Here is a 17,915-nt window from a genome sequence, read left to right on the forward strand (position 1 = left end):
GTTAGAGTACACCTCTACACTCCACATATACCCTAACAACTTCTCCACGTGGCCCGACACCACATATCTTCCCACCCAATGGTGGAACTACTATTATCATTTATTAATTTATACCATTGGTGCATCGGGGCCCATGGAGATACTGGGACCCACTGCACTGAGAACTAGTGAGCTGTGGGCCCCCGTTCCCTCTTCCTCACTTCCCTACACTAGGGCCCACAGCTCTCTAGTTCTACCTCGGCTACAACCAACTTTCCCGTACCTGTGCAGATTCTCTGCACTCCACATATCCTCTACATATCAGCTCACTGCCTATCACACACCTGTCCTGAAGCTCCACACTCCATAAATCCATCTACCGCCTACCCACGTAACACGAGAGCTTCCTAAACCTGTCCTGACACAGTCTCCACACATTATATATCCTCCACTACCTGCCTCAGACCTTTGTGGGCTGTCATCACTTTGCATATCCATCCTCCAACTGCCCCAAACATGTCCACATTCTACATATCCTTCCACCAAGGCAATTGGGTTCCAGCAAAGATCCTGGTGTCGAGTTATTAGTGCAATGAAATGTTGAATTTACACTGGTGGGATAACAATGATTGCACACAGGACTCATGTTCTAGTGGACCTATGATTGAGCAGATATTCCAAAAATTAATACAAAATAGGACACATTCTATGGACTTGGGAAACAATGCTTTAAAGAGGAGATACAGAAACTGTTAAATATTACATGGGAAAACCTTGTACGCAGCCAATACAATTATAAAATATAATGGAGGAGTGAGAGAAGGCCCCATCTACTACTAGTGAGGTCCATGGCCCCCTGTATGAAAGGGCAGGTATGATATATACATGGGAAAATTGGCAAAGTGGCAAAATGGGTTATATAAATATATACATACATGCAACATCAAGTCCTTACTACCCCCCACAGTGGACAACCTTGACAACGACACTTACAGAGAATCCGGCCCAGGATGGACAAGAGTGCTTGATCTTCATATTTGGAGTGATGGAGGCTGTGACCAGACTGAAAGTGACAATCAGGACCCCCAATATCACTTGTGCAAACCCCAAAGCCAGCAAAACATGTGACCATGCTCGGTGCAGCCTAAGCTGGGACAGGCTCCGGGATGTCCGACCAGTAAGGGAAAGACTGGAATCTGTAGGGGAGGGCATAGCTGTGCAAGAGGAGTGAGGGTCCCTGAACAGAATGCCAATGACAGCACTCATGAGGAAGACACCCCCGGCCCAACGGGGGGGATCTGCTGGAGACCTTGCAAAGTCAGTTTGTGTCGATATCCATTTTACGTCTACAGCATGGAATCCCCAAAGGACGGAAGAGATGAGAGTTTAACCCTTAATGCACATTTCGAAGACAAAAAACCATATAATCTGTACAACAAGCTCATTTCAGAGAACAGACATTAAAGATTTATAGGATTCCACTTAAAGAGAGTTTGGCAGGAATGTAAAAACACTGTCAGCTCGGCAAACAAATTATTTCAGTGCAGCAAAATATGAAGATTTCGGGATTTGTTGCCTTATGAAGAAATCGCAGAAGAAGACAGTCATGCTGGAGATTCCACCTTCTACTCATGGATAGCCAATGGAGAACGGGGGGGTCTTCTCAGCAATATACATCATTGGACATCGCAACCACTTGCATAAAAGAAGGAAAAGAGGGAGTTATTCCCATCTTAATACCATTATACATGGTGAGTAGATATGTCCCAGGACCAAGACAGGTATTGCTGGTCTTCCAATGTCTTCTGTGATACATCAACCTGAAGTCGTTATTAAACAAACGATATAAATTTCCATATATTACGCTGGCTCACACCATATACGGAGTACTGCAGAACGGAGGATATGCCAAACTTCAAATACTCAAACATTGACAGGTGCATAGCCAAGAGCTTAAACCACTGGATGGTAGAGGAGACCTGGATGGACAGACAGCAAGCTTTAAACATTGGTTAAATTATGAGCTCCGGATGATGGGTAAATGGCAAGTTTAGAGGTTGGCTGAAGAATGTGGAGGTCAGGATACTGGACAGATGAAAAACATTAGATGATGGCTATTTGGTGAGCTCTAGAAGGTGAGATAACGGCAAGCTTTAATTGATGGTTGAAGGGAGAGAAGCTTTGGTTATCGGTCTGATGTCAAACTTTATGAATGGATGGTTATGAGTGTTGACTATTAGATGGCAACATTTAGATGATAATGAAAGCATGAACTCTGGGAAATGATTAGAGGCTAAAATATTGATGGTGACTGAATGGTAGAGAGCTGTGGATGGTGATCTGGATAATGATCTGAGGGCAATGTCTTGGTGATGATTGAATGATGAGATGTAGACGATGGTTAGAGGGCAATGTTTAGGTGATGATTGAATGAGGAGATGTGGACAATGGTTAGAAAGTAATGTTTAGGTGATGACTGAATAAAAAGGAGATAGGAATAATTATTAGAGGGTATGGTTTAGGGTCAGAAGGAAAGGTTTATATGACGGTTGAATGGTGAATAGATATGGACAATGGTCAGAGTGTTAGGTTCTATGAATGATTACTGAGGCTATCTAGGTAATGGCTAGGTGGAAAGCTTTAGATGCTGGTTGCCTAGAGAGGTGCTCAGGATGGTGGACAGTATTGGGTGATATAGAACTGCTGACCTGTACGCTGTGCTACATTTTATCCTGGAACCCCAGCCGCATGTCACAATTCACCGGCGTGCTATTTTCTGTGGATATACTGAATCTCAGTGTGCTCAGAAGATTGTTGGTCATTTTCAAGATAGTTGATTTGGGGGTGTGGAGTCCTGGTCACAGGTGGCTGACAGAGGGTACCCGGCCGGGTATCTGCAGAGGGTTAATAGAGAGTACCAAGATGACTAGCTGCAGGAGGCACTAGGCTGTAGAGTTCCTGAAGGCTGTGAGAGAGACAGAGTGCCAGGTGTCAAGCAGAGGGTTGTCTAGTTGCAGTAGTCTGGCAGTCAGCTGTCTAGTTGCAGTAGTCTGGCAGTCAGCTGTCCTTGCAGGGAAGTGTCGGAAGGGAATCTATTTAGTTCTGCAGATAAAAGACTCTTCAGCTGCAGACAGCTCTGTCCTGTCCATCATCTTCTCAGCATCCTCGCAGCTGTGGTACTAAACAGCCCTCCTCACTCTGCACTGCAAGGCAGGCTGGGAAATGTAGTCTGCTGGGGGGAGGGGAAATGTGATGTCACAAGATTTCAAGGCACATTCAGTGGAAGCCTTCACTTTACATTTGTACAAATATGGTTTCTGTTCTTCTGCGTCCAGAACTTCAAAACCCAGCACTTCATGAGCGCAATGAAAGAGGCTCCTACAGCCAATGAAAACAGTTACTGTACGCAGACCCCCACCTTCTCATTCCCCCATTGGGGATTTCCTTATATTGATGAGAGTTAAGAAATGATACAATAAGACAAAGAATTAAAATATTACTGTAAAACAAACATATAATAGAATCAGAAACCAACTGAAAGCCTTGACTGAAGAGCTTGCACTCTCTGGTGATGGTGTTAATGACTGTAGAGCCATCCAGGAATCAGAGGGCTGCTCCTTCTCCCATCCCCCCAGCTCCCGGCGGACCAGCTCTCTAATGGAAGCCTTTTAGCTGGATCCTGCACGTCTGCTCAAGTTTCAGGCAGTAGAAAGGAAATCAACCTCAAACTCATCTATATTTAATGCCTTCATATTCCTGAACAGTTACTGCGCCAAGAGCGGCCGGCCTCCTCCAAGAGCCCCTCTGCAGGACGCTGCAAAGCTTCAAACCTCACACGCTGCTCTGTCCAGAGACCCCCAACCCAGCAAATAGGTTATTACAGTGATAATGATTCTCAAACCAGGTGCGAAGAAACTGTGTGCAATATCCTGGAGACTAGCGGCACCACTGATTATTCCACCTGTGATAACATTCCCTGGTACCATCACTGATTATTCCACCTGTGATAACATTCCTTGGCCCCATCACTGATTATTCCACCTGTGATAACATTCCCTGGTACCATCACTGATTATTCCACCTGTGATAACAATCCCCGGCCCCATCACTGATTATTCCACCTGTGATAAAATTCCTTGGCCCCATCACTGATTATTCCACCTGTGATAACATTCCCTGGTACCATCACTGATTATTCCACCTGTGATAACAATCCCCGGCCCCATCACTGATTATTCCACCTGTGATAAAATTCCTTGGCCCCATCACTGATTATTCCACCTGTGATAACATTCCCTGGTACCATCACTGATTATTCCACCTGTGATAACATTCCTTGGCCCCATCACTGATTATTCCACCTGTGATAACAATCCCCGGCCCCATCACTGATTATTCCACCTGTGATAACGTTCCTTGGCCCCATCACTGATTATTCCACCTGTGATAACGTTCCTTGGCCCCATCACTGATTATTCCACCTGTGATAACATTCCCCGGCCCCATCACTGATTATTCCACCTGTGATAACGTTCCCCGGCCCCATCACTGATTATTCCACCTGTGATAACAATCCCCGGCCCCATCACTGATTATTCCACCTGTGATAACGTTCCTTGGCCCCATCACTGATTATTCCACCTGTGATAACATTCCCCGGCCCCATCACTGATTATTCCACCTGTGATAACGTTCCTTGGCCCCATCACTGATTATTCCACCTGTGATAACGTTCCCCGGCCCCATCACTGATTATTCCACCAGTGATAACATTCCCCGGCCGCACCACTGATTATTCCACCTGTGATAACATTCCCCGGCCCCATCACTGATTATTCCACCTGTGATAACATTCCCCGGCCCCATCACTGATTATTCCACCTGTGATAACATTCCCCGGCCCCATCACTGATTATTCCACCTGTGATAACAATCCCCGGCCCCATCACTGATTATTCCAACTGTGATAACATTCCCTGGTCCCATCACTGATTATTCCACCTGTGATAACATTCCCCGGCCCCATCACTGATTATTCCACCTGTGATAAAAAATCCCCGGCCCCATCACTGATTATTCCACCTGTGATAACATTCCCCGGCCCCATCACTGATTATTCCACCTGTGATAACATTCCCCGGCCCCATCACTGATTATTCCACCTGTGATAACATTCCCCGGCCCCATCACTGATTATTCCACCTGGGATAACATTCCCCGGCCCCATCACTGATTATTCCACCTGTGATAACATTCCCCGGCCCCATCACTGATTATTCCACCTGTGATAACATTCCTTGGCCCCATCACTGATTATTCCACCTGTGATAACGTTCCCCGGCCCCATCACTGATTATTCCACCTGTAATAACGTTCCCCGGCCCCATCACTGATTATTCCACCTGTGATAACATTCCCCGGCCCCATCACTGATTATTCCACCTGTGATAACATTCCCTGGTACCATCACTGATTATTCCACCTGTGATAACAATCCCCGGCCCCATCACTGATTATTCCACCTATGATAACATTCCCCGGTCCCATCACTGATTATTCCACCTGTGATAACAATCCCCGGCCCCATCACTGATTATTCCACCTGTGATAACATTCCCCGGCCCCATCACTGATTATTCCACCTGTGATAACATTCCTTGGCCCCATCACTGATTATTCCATCTGTGATAACATTCCCTGGTACCATCACTGATTATTCCACCTGTGATAACATTCCCCGGCCCCATCACTGATTATTCCACCTGTGATAACATTCCCCGGCCCCATCACTGATTATTCCACCTGTGATAACATTCCCCGGCCCCATCACTGATTATTCCACCTGTGATAACATTCCCCGGCCCCATCACTGATTATTCCACCTGTGATAACATTCCCCGGCCCCATCACTGATTATTCCACCTGTGATAACATTCCCCGGCCCCATCACTGATTATTCCACCTGTGATAACATTCACCGGTCCCATCACTGATTATTCCACCTGTGATAACATTCCCCGGCCCCATCACTGATTATTCCACCTGTGATAACATTCCCCGGCCCCATCACTGATTATTCCACCTGTGATAACGTTCCCCGGCCCCATCACTGATTATTCCACCTGTGATAACGTTCCCCGGCCCCATCACTGATTATTCCACCTGTGATAACGTTCCCCGGCCCCATCACTGATTATTCCACCTGTGATAACATTCCCCGGCCCCATCACTGATTATTCCACCTGTGATAACATTCCCCGGCCCCATCACTGATTATTCCACCTGTGATAACATTCCCTGGTACCATCACTGATTATTCCACCTGTGATAACAATCCCCGGCCCCATCACTGATTATTCCACCTGTGATAACATTCCCCGGCCCCATCACTGATTATTCCACCTGTGATAACGTTCCTTGGCCCCATCACTGATTATTCCACCTGTGATAATGTTCCCCGGCCCCATCACTGATTATTCCACCTGTGATAACATTCCCCGGCCCCATCACTGATTATTCCACCTGTGATAACATTCCCCGGTACCATCACTGATTATTCCACCTGTGATAACAATCCCCGGCCCCATCACTGATTATTCCACCTGTGATAACATTCCCCGGTCCCATCACTGATTATTCCACCTGTGATAACATTCCCCGGTCCCATCACTGATTATTCCACCTGTGATAACAATCCCCGGCCCCATCACTGATTATTCCACCTGTGATAACATTCCCCGGCCCCATCACTGATTATTCCACCTGTGATAACATTCCTTGGCCCCATCACTGATTATTCCATCTGTGATAACATTCCCTGGTACCATCACTGATTATTCCACCTGTGATAACAATCCCCGGCCCCATCACTGATTATTCCACCTGTGATAACATTCCCTGGTCCCATCACTGATTATTCCACCTGTGATAACAATCCCCGGCCCCATCACTGATTATTCCACCTGTGATAACATTCCCCGGCCCCATCACTGATTATTCCACCAGTGATAACGTTCCCCGGCCGCACCACTGATTATTCCACCTGTGATAACATTCCCCGGCCCCATCACTGATTATTCCACCTGTGATAACATTCCCCGGCCCCATCACTGATTATTCCACCTGTGATAACATTCCCCGGCCCCATCACTGATTATTCCACCTGTGATAACAATCCCCGGCCCCATCACTGATTAATCCACCTGTGATAACAATCCCCGGCCCCATCACTGATTATTCCACCTGTGATAACATTCCCCAGGCCCCATCACTGATTATTCCACCTGTGATAACATTCCCCGGCCCCATCACTGATTATTCCACCTGTGATAACATTCCCCGGCCGCAACAGATTATTCCACCTGTGATAACAATCCCCGGCCCCATCACTGATTATTCCACCTGTGATAACAATCCCCGGCCCCATCACTGATTATTCCACCTGTGATAACATTCCCCGGCCCCATCACTGATTATTCCACCTGTGATAACATTTCCCCGGCCCCATCACTGATTATTCCACCTGTGATAACATTCCTTGGCCCCATCACTGATTATTCCACCTGTGATAACATTCCCTGGTACCATCACTGATTATTCCACCTGTGATAACAATCCCCGGCCCCATCACTGATTATTCCACCTGTGATAAAATTCCTTGGCCCCATCACTGATTATTCCACCTGTGATAACATTCCCTGGTACCATCACTGATTATTCCACCTGTGATAACATTCCTTGGCCCCATCACTGATTATTCCACCTGTGATAACAATCCCCGGCCCCATCACTGATTATTCCACCTGTGATAAAATTCCTTGGCCCCATCACTGATTATTCCACCTGTGATAACATTCCCTGGTACCATCACTGATTATTCCACCTGTGATAACATTCCTTGGCCCCATCACTGATTATTCCACCTGTGATAACAATCCCCGGCCCCATCACTGATTATTCCACCTGTGATAACGTTCCTTGGCCCCATCACTGATTATTCCACCTGTGATAACGTTCCTTGGCCCCATCACTGATTATTCCACCTGTGATAACGTTCCCCGGCCCCATCACTGATTATTCCACCTGTGATAACAATCCCCGGCCCCATCACTGATTATTCCACCTGTGATAACGTTCCTTGGCCCCATCACTGATTATTCCACCTGTGATAACATTCCCCGGCCCCATCACTGATTATTCCACCTGTGATAACGTTCCTTGGCCCCATCACTGATTATTCCACCTGTGATAACGTTCCCCGGCCCCATCACTGATTATTCCACCAGTGATAACGTTCCCCGGCCGCACCACTGATTATTCCACCTGTGATAACATTCCCCGGCCCCATCACTGATTATTCCACCTGTGATAACATTCCCCGGCCCCATCACTGATTATTCCACCTGTGATAACATTCCCCGGCCCCATCACTGATTATTCCACCTGTGATAACAATCCCCGGCCCCATCACTGATTATTCCAACTGTGATAACATTCCCTGGTCCCATCACTGATTATTCCACCTGTGATAACATTCCCCGGCCCCATCACTGATTATTCCACCTGTGATAAAAAATCCCCGGCCCCATCACTGATTATTCCACCTGTGATAACATTCCCCGGCCCCATCACTGATTATTCCACCTGTGATAACATTCCCCGGCCCCATCACTGATTATTCCACCTGTGATAACATTCCCTGGTACCATCACTGATTATTCCACCTGTGATAACAATCCCCGGCCCCATCACTGATTATTCCACCTGTGATAACATTCCCCGGTCCCATCACTGATTATTTCACCTGTGATAACAATCCCCGGCCCCATCAATGATTATTCCACCTGTGATAACATTCCCCGGCCCCATCACTGATTATTCCACCTGTGATAACATTCCTTGGCCCCATCACTGATTATTCCATCTGTGATAACATTCCCTGGTACCATCACTGATTATTCCACCTGTGATAACAATCCCCGGCCCCATCACTGATTATTCCACCTGTGATAACATTCCCCGGCCCCATCACTGATTATTCCACCTGTGATAACATTCCCCGGCCCCATCACTGATTATTCCACCTGGGATAACATTCCCCGGCCCCATCACTGATTATTCCACCTGGGATAACATTCCCCGGCCCCATCACTGATTATTCCACCTGTGATAACATTCCCTGGCCCCATCACTGATTATTCCACCAGTGATAACATTCCTTGGCCCCATCACTGATTATTCCACCTGTGATAACATTCCCCGGCCCCATCACTGATTATTCCACCTGTGATAACGTTCCTTGGCCCCATCACTGATTATTCCACCTGTGATAATGTTCCCCGGCCCCATCACTGATTATTCCACCTGTGATAACATTCCCCGGCCCCATCACTGATTATTCCACCTGTGATAACATTCCCCGGCCCCATCACTGATTATTCCACCTGTGATAACATTCCCCGGTACCATCACTGATTATTCCACCTGTGATAACAATCCCCGGCCCCATCACTGATTATTCCACCTGTGATAACATTCCCCGGTCCCATCACTGATTATTCCACCTGTGATAACAATCCCCGGCCCCATCACTGATTATTCCACCTGTGATAACATTCCCCGGCCCCATCACTGATTATTCCACCTGTGATAACATTCCTTGGCCCCATCACTGATTATTCCATCTGTGATAACATTCCCTGGTACCATCACTGATTATTCCACCTGTGATAACAATCCCTGGTACCATCACTGATTATTCCACCTGTGATAACAATCCCCGGCCCCATCACTGATTATTCCACCTGTGATAACATTCCCTGGTCCCATCACTGATTATTCCACCTGTGATAACAATCCCCGGCCCCATCACTGATTATTCCACCTGTGATAACATTCCCCGGCCCCATCACTGATTATTCCACCTGTGATAACATTCCTTGGCCCCATCACTGATTATTCCATCTGTGATAACATTCCCTGGTACCATCACTGATTATTCCACCTGTGATAACAATACCCGGCCCCATCACTGATTATTCCACCTGTGATAACATTCCCAGGCCCCATCACTGATTATTCCACCTGTGATAACATTCCCAGGCCCCATCACTGATTATTCCACCTGTGATAACAATCCCCGGCCCCATCACTGATTATTCCACCTGTGATAATATTCCCCGGCCCCATCACTGATTATTCCACCTGTGATAACATTCCCCGGCCCCATCACTGATTATTCCACCTGTGATAACATTCCCCGGCCCCATCACTGATTATTCCACCTGTGATAACATTCCCCGGCCCCATCACTGATTATTCCACCTGTGATAACATTCCTTGGCCCCATCACTGATTATTCCACCTGTGATAACGTTCCCCGGCCCCATCACTGATTATTCCACCTGTGATAACATTCCCTGGTCCCATCACTGATTATTCCACCTGTGATAACATTCCCCGGCCCCATCACTGATTATTCCACCTGTGATAACATTCCCCGGCCCCATCACTGATTATTCCACCTGTGATAACATTCCCCGGCCCCATCACTGATTATTCCACCTGTGATAACATTCCCCGGCCGCACCAGATTATTCCACCTGTGATAACAATCCCCGGCCCCATCACTGATTATTCCACCTGTGATAACATTCCCTGGTCCCATCACTGATTATTACACCTGTGATAACATTCCCCGGCCCCATCACTGATTATTCCACCTGGGATAACATTCCCCAGCCCCATCACTGATTATTCCACCTGTGATAACATTCCCCGGCCCCATCACTGATTATTCCACCAGTGATAACATTCCCTGGCCCCATCACTGATTATTCCACCTGTGATAACATTCCCCGGCCCCATCACTGATTATTCCACCTGTGATAACAATCCCCGGCCCCATCACTCATTATTCCACCTGTGATAACATTCCCCGGCCCCATCACTGATTATTCCACCTGTGATAAGATTCCTTGGCCCCATCACTGATTATTCCACCTGTGATAACATTCCCCGGCCCCATCACTGATTATTCCACCTGTGATAACATTCCCCGGCCCCATCACTGATTATTCCACCTGTGATAACATTCCCCGGCCCCATCACTGATTATTCCACCTGTGATAACATTCCCTGGTACCATCACTGATTTGTCCACCTGTGATAACAATCCCCGGCCCCATCACTGATTATTCCACCTGTGATAACATTCCCTGGCCCCATCACTGATTATTCCACCTGTGATAACATTCCTTGGCCCCATCACTGATTATTCCACCTGTGATAACATTCCCTGGTACCATCACTGATTTGTCCACCTGTGATAACAATCCCCGGCCCCATCACTGATTATTCCACCTGTGATAACATTCCCTGGCCCCATCACTGATTATTCCACCTGTGATAACATTCCCCGGCCCCATCACTGATTATTCCACCTGTGATAACATTCCCCGGCCCCATCACTGATTATTCCACCTGTGATAACATTCCCCGGCCCCATGACTGATTATTCCACCTGTGATAACATTCCCTGGCCCCATCACTGATTATTCCACCTGTGATAACATTCCCCGGCCCCATCACTGATTATTCCACCTGTGATAACATTCCCCGGCCCCATCACTGATTATTCCACCTGTGATAACATTCCCCGGCCCCATCACTGATTATTCCACCTGTGATAACATTCCTTGGCCCCATCACTGATTATTCCACCTGTGATAACGTTCCACGGCCCCATCACTGATTATTCCACCTGTGATAACATTCCCTGGTCCCATCACTGATTATTCCACCTGTGATAACATTCCCCGGCCCCATCACTGATTATTCCACCTGTGATAACATTCCCCGGCCCCATCACTGATTATTCCACCTGTGATAACATTCCCCGGCCCCATCACTGATTATTCCACCTGTGATAACATTCCCCGGCCCCATCACTGATTATTCCACCTGTGATAACATTCCCCGGCCCCATCACTGATTATTCCACCTGGGATAACATTCCCCAACCCCATCACTGATTATTCCACCTGTGATAACATTCCCCGGCCCCATCACTGATTATTCCACCTGTGATAACATTCCCCGGCCCCATCACTGATTATTCCACCAGTGATAACATTCCCTGGCCCCATCACTGATTATTCCACCTGTGATAACATTCCCCGGCCCCATCACTGATTATTCCACCTGTGATAACATTCCCCGGCCCCATCACTGATTATTCCACCTGTGATAACATTCCTTGGCCCCATCACTGATTATTCCACCTGTGATAACGTTCCCCGGCCCCATCACTGATTATTCCACCTGTGATAACATTCCCCGGCCCCATCACTGATTATTCCACCTGTGATAACATTCCCCGGTACCATCACTGATTTGTCCACCTGTGATAACAATCCCCGGCCCCATCACTGATTATTCCACCTGTGATAACATTCCCTGGCCCCATCACTGATTATTCCACCTGTGATAACATTCCTTGGCCCCATCACTGATTATTCCACCTGTGATAACATTCCCTGGTACCATCACTGATTTGTCCACCTGTGATAACAATCCCCGGCCCCATCACTGATTATTCCACCTGTGATAACATTCCCAGGCCCCATCACTGATTATTCCACCTGTGATAACATTCCCCGGCCCCATCACTGATTATTCCACCTGTGATAACATTCCCCGGCCCCATCACTGATTATTCCACCTGTGATAACATTCCCCGGCCCCATCACTGATTATTCCACCTGTGATAACATTCCCCGGCCCCATCACTGATTATTCCACCTGTGATAACATTCCCCGGCCCCATCACTGATTATTCCACCTGTGATAACATTCCCCGGCCCCATCACTGATTATTCCACCTGTGATAACATTCCTTGGCCCCATCACTGATTATTCCACCTGTGATAACGTTCCACGGCCCCATCACTGATTATTCCACCTGTGATAACATTCCCTGGTCCCATCACTGATTATTCCACCTGTGATAACATTCCCCGGCCCCATCACTGATTATTCCACCTGTGATAACATTCCCCGGCCCCATCACTGATTATTCCACCTGTGATAACATTCCCCGGCCCCATCACTGATTATTCCACCTGTGATAACATTCCCCGGCCCCATCACTGATTATTCCACCTGTGATAACATTCCCCGGCCCCATCACTGATTATTCCACCTGTGATAACAATCCCCGGCCCCATCACTGATTAATCCACCTGTGATAACAATCCCCGGCCCCATCACTGATTATTCCACCTGTGATAACCTTCCCCAGGCCCCATCACTGATTATTCCACCTGTGATAACATTCCCCGGCCCCATCACTGATTATTCCACCTGTGATAACATTCCCCGGCCACAACAGATTATTCCACCTGTGATAACAATCCCCGGCCCCATCACTGATTATTCCACCTGTGATAACATTCCCCGGCCCCATCACTGATTATTCCACCTGTGATAACATTCCCTGGTACCATCACTGATTATTCCACCTGTGATAACATTCCCCGGCCACAACAGATTATTCCACCTGTGATAACGTTCCCTGGTACCAGCACTAATTATTCCACCTGTGATAACATTCCCCGGCCCCATCACTGATTATTCCACCTGTGATAACGTTCCCTGGTACCATCACTGATTATTCCACCTGTGATAACATTCCCCGGCCCCATCACTGATTATTCCACCTGTGATAACATTCCCCGGCCCCATCACTGATTATTCCACCTGGGATAACATTCCCCGGCCCCATCACTGATTATTCCACCTGTGATAACATTCCTTGGCCCCATCACTGATTATTCCACCTGTGATAACATTCCCCGGCCCCATCACTGATTATTCCACCTGTGATAACATTCCCCGGCCCCACCACTGATTATTCCACCTGTGATAACATTCCCCGGCCCCATCACTGATTATTCCACCTGTGATAACATTCCCCGGCCCCATCACTGATTATTCCACCTGTGATAACATTCCTTGGCCCCATCACTGATTATTCCACCTGTGATAACATTCCCCGGCCCCATCACTGATTATTCCACCTGTGATAACATTCCTTGGCCCCATCACTGATTATTCCACCTGTGATAACGTTCCCCGGCCCCATCACTGATTATTCCACCTGTGATAACGTTCCCCGGCCCCATCACTGATTATTCCACCTGTGATAACATTCCCCGGCCCCATCACTGATTATTCCACCTGTGATAACATTCCCCGGCCGCACCAGATTATTCCACCTGTGATAACAATCCCCGGCCCCATCACTGATTATTCCATCTGTGATAACATTCCCTGGTGCCATCACTGATTATTCCATCTGTGATAACATTCCCTGGTACCATCACTGATTATTCCACCTGTGATAACAATCCCCGGCCCCATCACTGATTATTCCATCTGTGATAACATTCCCTGGTGCCATCACTGATTATTCCATCTGTGATAACATTCCCTGGTGCCATCACTGATTATTCCACCTGTGATAACAATCCCCGGCCGCATCACTGATTATTCCACCTGTGATAACAATCCCCGACCGCATCACTGATTATTCCACCTGTGATAACATTCCCCGGCCCCATCACTGATTATTCCACCTGTGATAACATTCCTTGGCCCCATCACTGATTATTCCACCTGTGATAACGTTCCCCGGCCCCATCACTGATTATTCCACCTGTGATAACATTCCCCGGCCCCATCACTGATTATTCCACCTGTGATAACATTCCCTGGTACCATCACTGATTATTCCACCTGTGATAACAATCCCCGGCCCCATCACTGATTATTCCACCTGTGATAACATTCCCTGGCCCCATCACTGATTATTCCACCTGTGATAACATTCCTTGGCCCCATCACTGATTATTCCATCTGTGATAACATTCCCTGGTACTATCACTGATTATTCCACCTGTGATAACAATCCCCGGCCCCATCACTGATTATTCCACCTGTGATAACATTCCCCGGCCCCATCACTGATTATTCCACCTGTGATAACATTCCCCGGCCCCATCACTGATTATTCCACCTGTGATAACATTCCCCGGCCCCATCACTGATTATTCCACCTGTGATAACATTCCCTGGCCCCATCACTGATTATTCCACCTGTGATAACATTCCCCGGCCCCATCACTGATTATTCCACCTGTGATAACATTCCCCGGCCCCATCACTGATTATTCCACCTGTGATAACATTCCTTGGCCCCATCACTGATTATTCCACCTGTGATAACGTTCCCCGGCCCCATCACTGATTATTCCACCTGTGATAACGTTCCCTGGTCCCATCACTGATTATTCCACCTGTGATAACATTCCCCGGCCCCATCACTGATTATTCCACCTGTGATAACAATCCCCGGCCCCATCACTGATTATTCCACCTGTGATAACATTCCCTGGCCCCATCACTGATTATTCCACCTGTGATAACATTCCTTGGCCCCATCACTGATTATTCCATCTGTGATAACATTCCCTGGTACTATCACTGATTATTCCACCTGTGATAACAATCCCCGGCCCCATCACTGATTATTCCACCTGTGATAACATTCCCCGGCCCCATCACTGATTATTCCACCTGTGATAACATTCCCCGGCCCCATCACTGATTATTCCACCTGTGATAACATTCCCCGGCCCCATCACTGATTATTCCACCTGTGATAACATTCCCCGGCCCCATCACTGATTATTCCACCTGTGGTAACATTCCCCGGCCCCATCACTGATTATTCCACCTGTGATAACATTCCCCGGCCCCACCACTGATTATTCCACCTGTGATAACATTCCCCGGCCCCATCACTGATTATTCCACCTGTGATAACATTCCCCGGCCCCATCACTGATTATTCCACCTGTGATAACATTCCCCGGCCCCATCACTGATTATTCCACCTGTGATAACATTCCCTGGTACCATCACTGATTATTCCACCTGTGATAACATTCCCCGGCCCCATCACTGATTATTCCACCTGTGATAACATTCCCCGGCCCCACCACTGATTATTCCACCTGTGATAACATTCCCCGGCCCCACCACTGATTATTCCACCTGTGATAACATTCCCCGGCCCCACCACTGATTATTCCACCTGTGATAACATTCCCCGGCCCCACCACTGATTATTCCACCTGTGATAACATTCCCCGGCCCCACCACTGATTATTACACCTGTGATAACATTCCCCGGCCCCACCACTGATTATTCCACCTGTGATAACATTCCCCGGCCCCACCACTGATTATTCCACCTGTGATAACATTCCCCGGCCCCATCACTGATTATTCCACCTGTGATAACATTCCCCGGCCCCATCACTGATTATTCCACCTGTGATAACATTCCCCGGCACCATCACTGATTATTCCACCTGTGATAACATTCCCCGGCCCCATCACTGATTATTCCACCTGTGATAACAATCCCCGGCCCCATCACTGATTATTCCAACTGTGATAACATTCCCTGGTCCCATCACTGATTATTCCACCTGTGATAACATTCCCCGGCCCCATCACTGATTATTCCACCTGCGATAACATTCCCCGGCCCCACCACTGATTATTCCACCTGTGATAACATTCCCTGGTCCCATCACTGATTATTCCATCTGTGATAACATTCCCCGGCCCCATCACTGATTATTCCATCTGTGATAACATTCCCCGGCCCCATCACTGATTATTCCATCTGTGATAACGTTCCCTGGTACCATCACTGATTATTCCACCTGTGATAATATTCCCCGGCCCCATCACTGATTATTCCACCTGTGATAACATTCCCCGGCCCCACCACTGATTATTCCACCTGTGATAACATTCCCTGGTCCCATCACTGATTATTCCATCTGTGATAACATTCCCCGGCCCCATCACTGATTATTCCATCTGTGATAACATTCCCCGGCCCCATCACTGATTATTCCATCTGTGATAACGTTCCCTGGTACCATCACTGATTATTCCACCTGTGATAACGTTCCCTGGTACCATCACTGATTATTCCACCTGTGATAACAGGTCAATCCCCCCTGGGACGCCCTTAGACTACATCCCCCGATTCTTAAATGCACCAAGTGTAAAGATGTTGTATTGTGAGTTTAACATGGAAATGTGAGAAAACATCCCTATGTGGAGCATGGGGCAGCACGTGGCTCAGTGGTTAGTACTTCTGCCTCACAGCACTGAGGTCATGAGTTTGATTCCCAACCATGACCTTATCTGTGTAGAGTTTGTATGTTCTCCCCATGTTTGCGTGGGTTTCCTCCGGGTGCTCCGGTTTCCTCCCACACTCCAAAAACATACTGGTAGGTGAATTAGCTGCTTACAAATTGACCCTCGTCTGTCTGTCTGTGTGTATGTTGGGGAATTTAGACTGTAAGCTCCAATGGGGCAGGGACTGATGCGAGTTCTCTGTTCAGTGCTGCGGAAATAGTGGCGCTATATAAATAAATGGTGATGATAATAATTCCACCTGTGATAACATTTCCTGGCCCCATCAATGATTATTCCACCTGTGATAACAGGTCAATCCCCCCTGGGACACCCTTAAACTACAACCCCCGATTCTTAAATGTACCAAGTGTAAAGATGTTGTATTGTGAGTTTAACATGGAAATGTGAGAAAATGTCCCTATGATCAAACCTAGGCGTGCACCCCACTGATACCGTACCCCCACCTATGCCAGTTTCCTGGGTTCACATACATGTGTCCCGTGCCGTTAGTGAGAATGATCAGCCAGACTAGTGATACTAACCCCAACGGAAGCTGGCTCTTGGCCCCTGAGGTGGTAGCCATCCCTCACATAAACAACCCAGGCCTCTGATCCCCATACATCCATCCCTATTCCCAGCCTCCGTGGAGGTCA

The sequence above is a fragment of the Mixophyes fleayi genome, unplaced genomic scaffold (genome assembly GCF_038048845.1).
Source record: "Mixophyes fleayi isolate aMixFle1 unplaced genomic scaffold, aMixFle1.hap1 Scaffold_438, whole genome shotgun sequence".
Lineage (NCBI taxonomy): Eukaryota > Metazoa > Chordata > Amphibia > Anura > Limnodynastidae > Mixophyes > Mixophyes fleayi.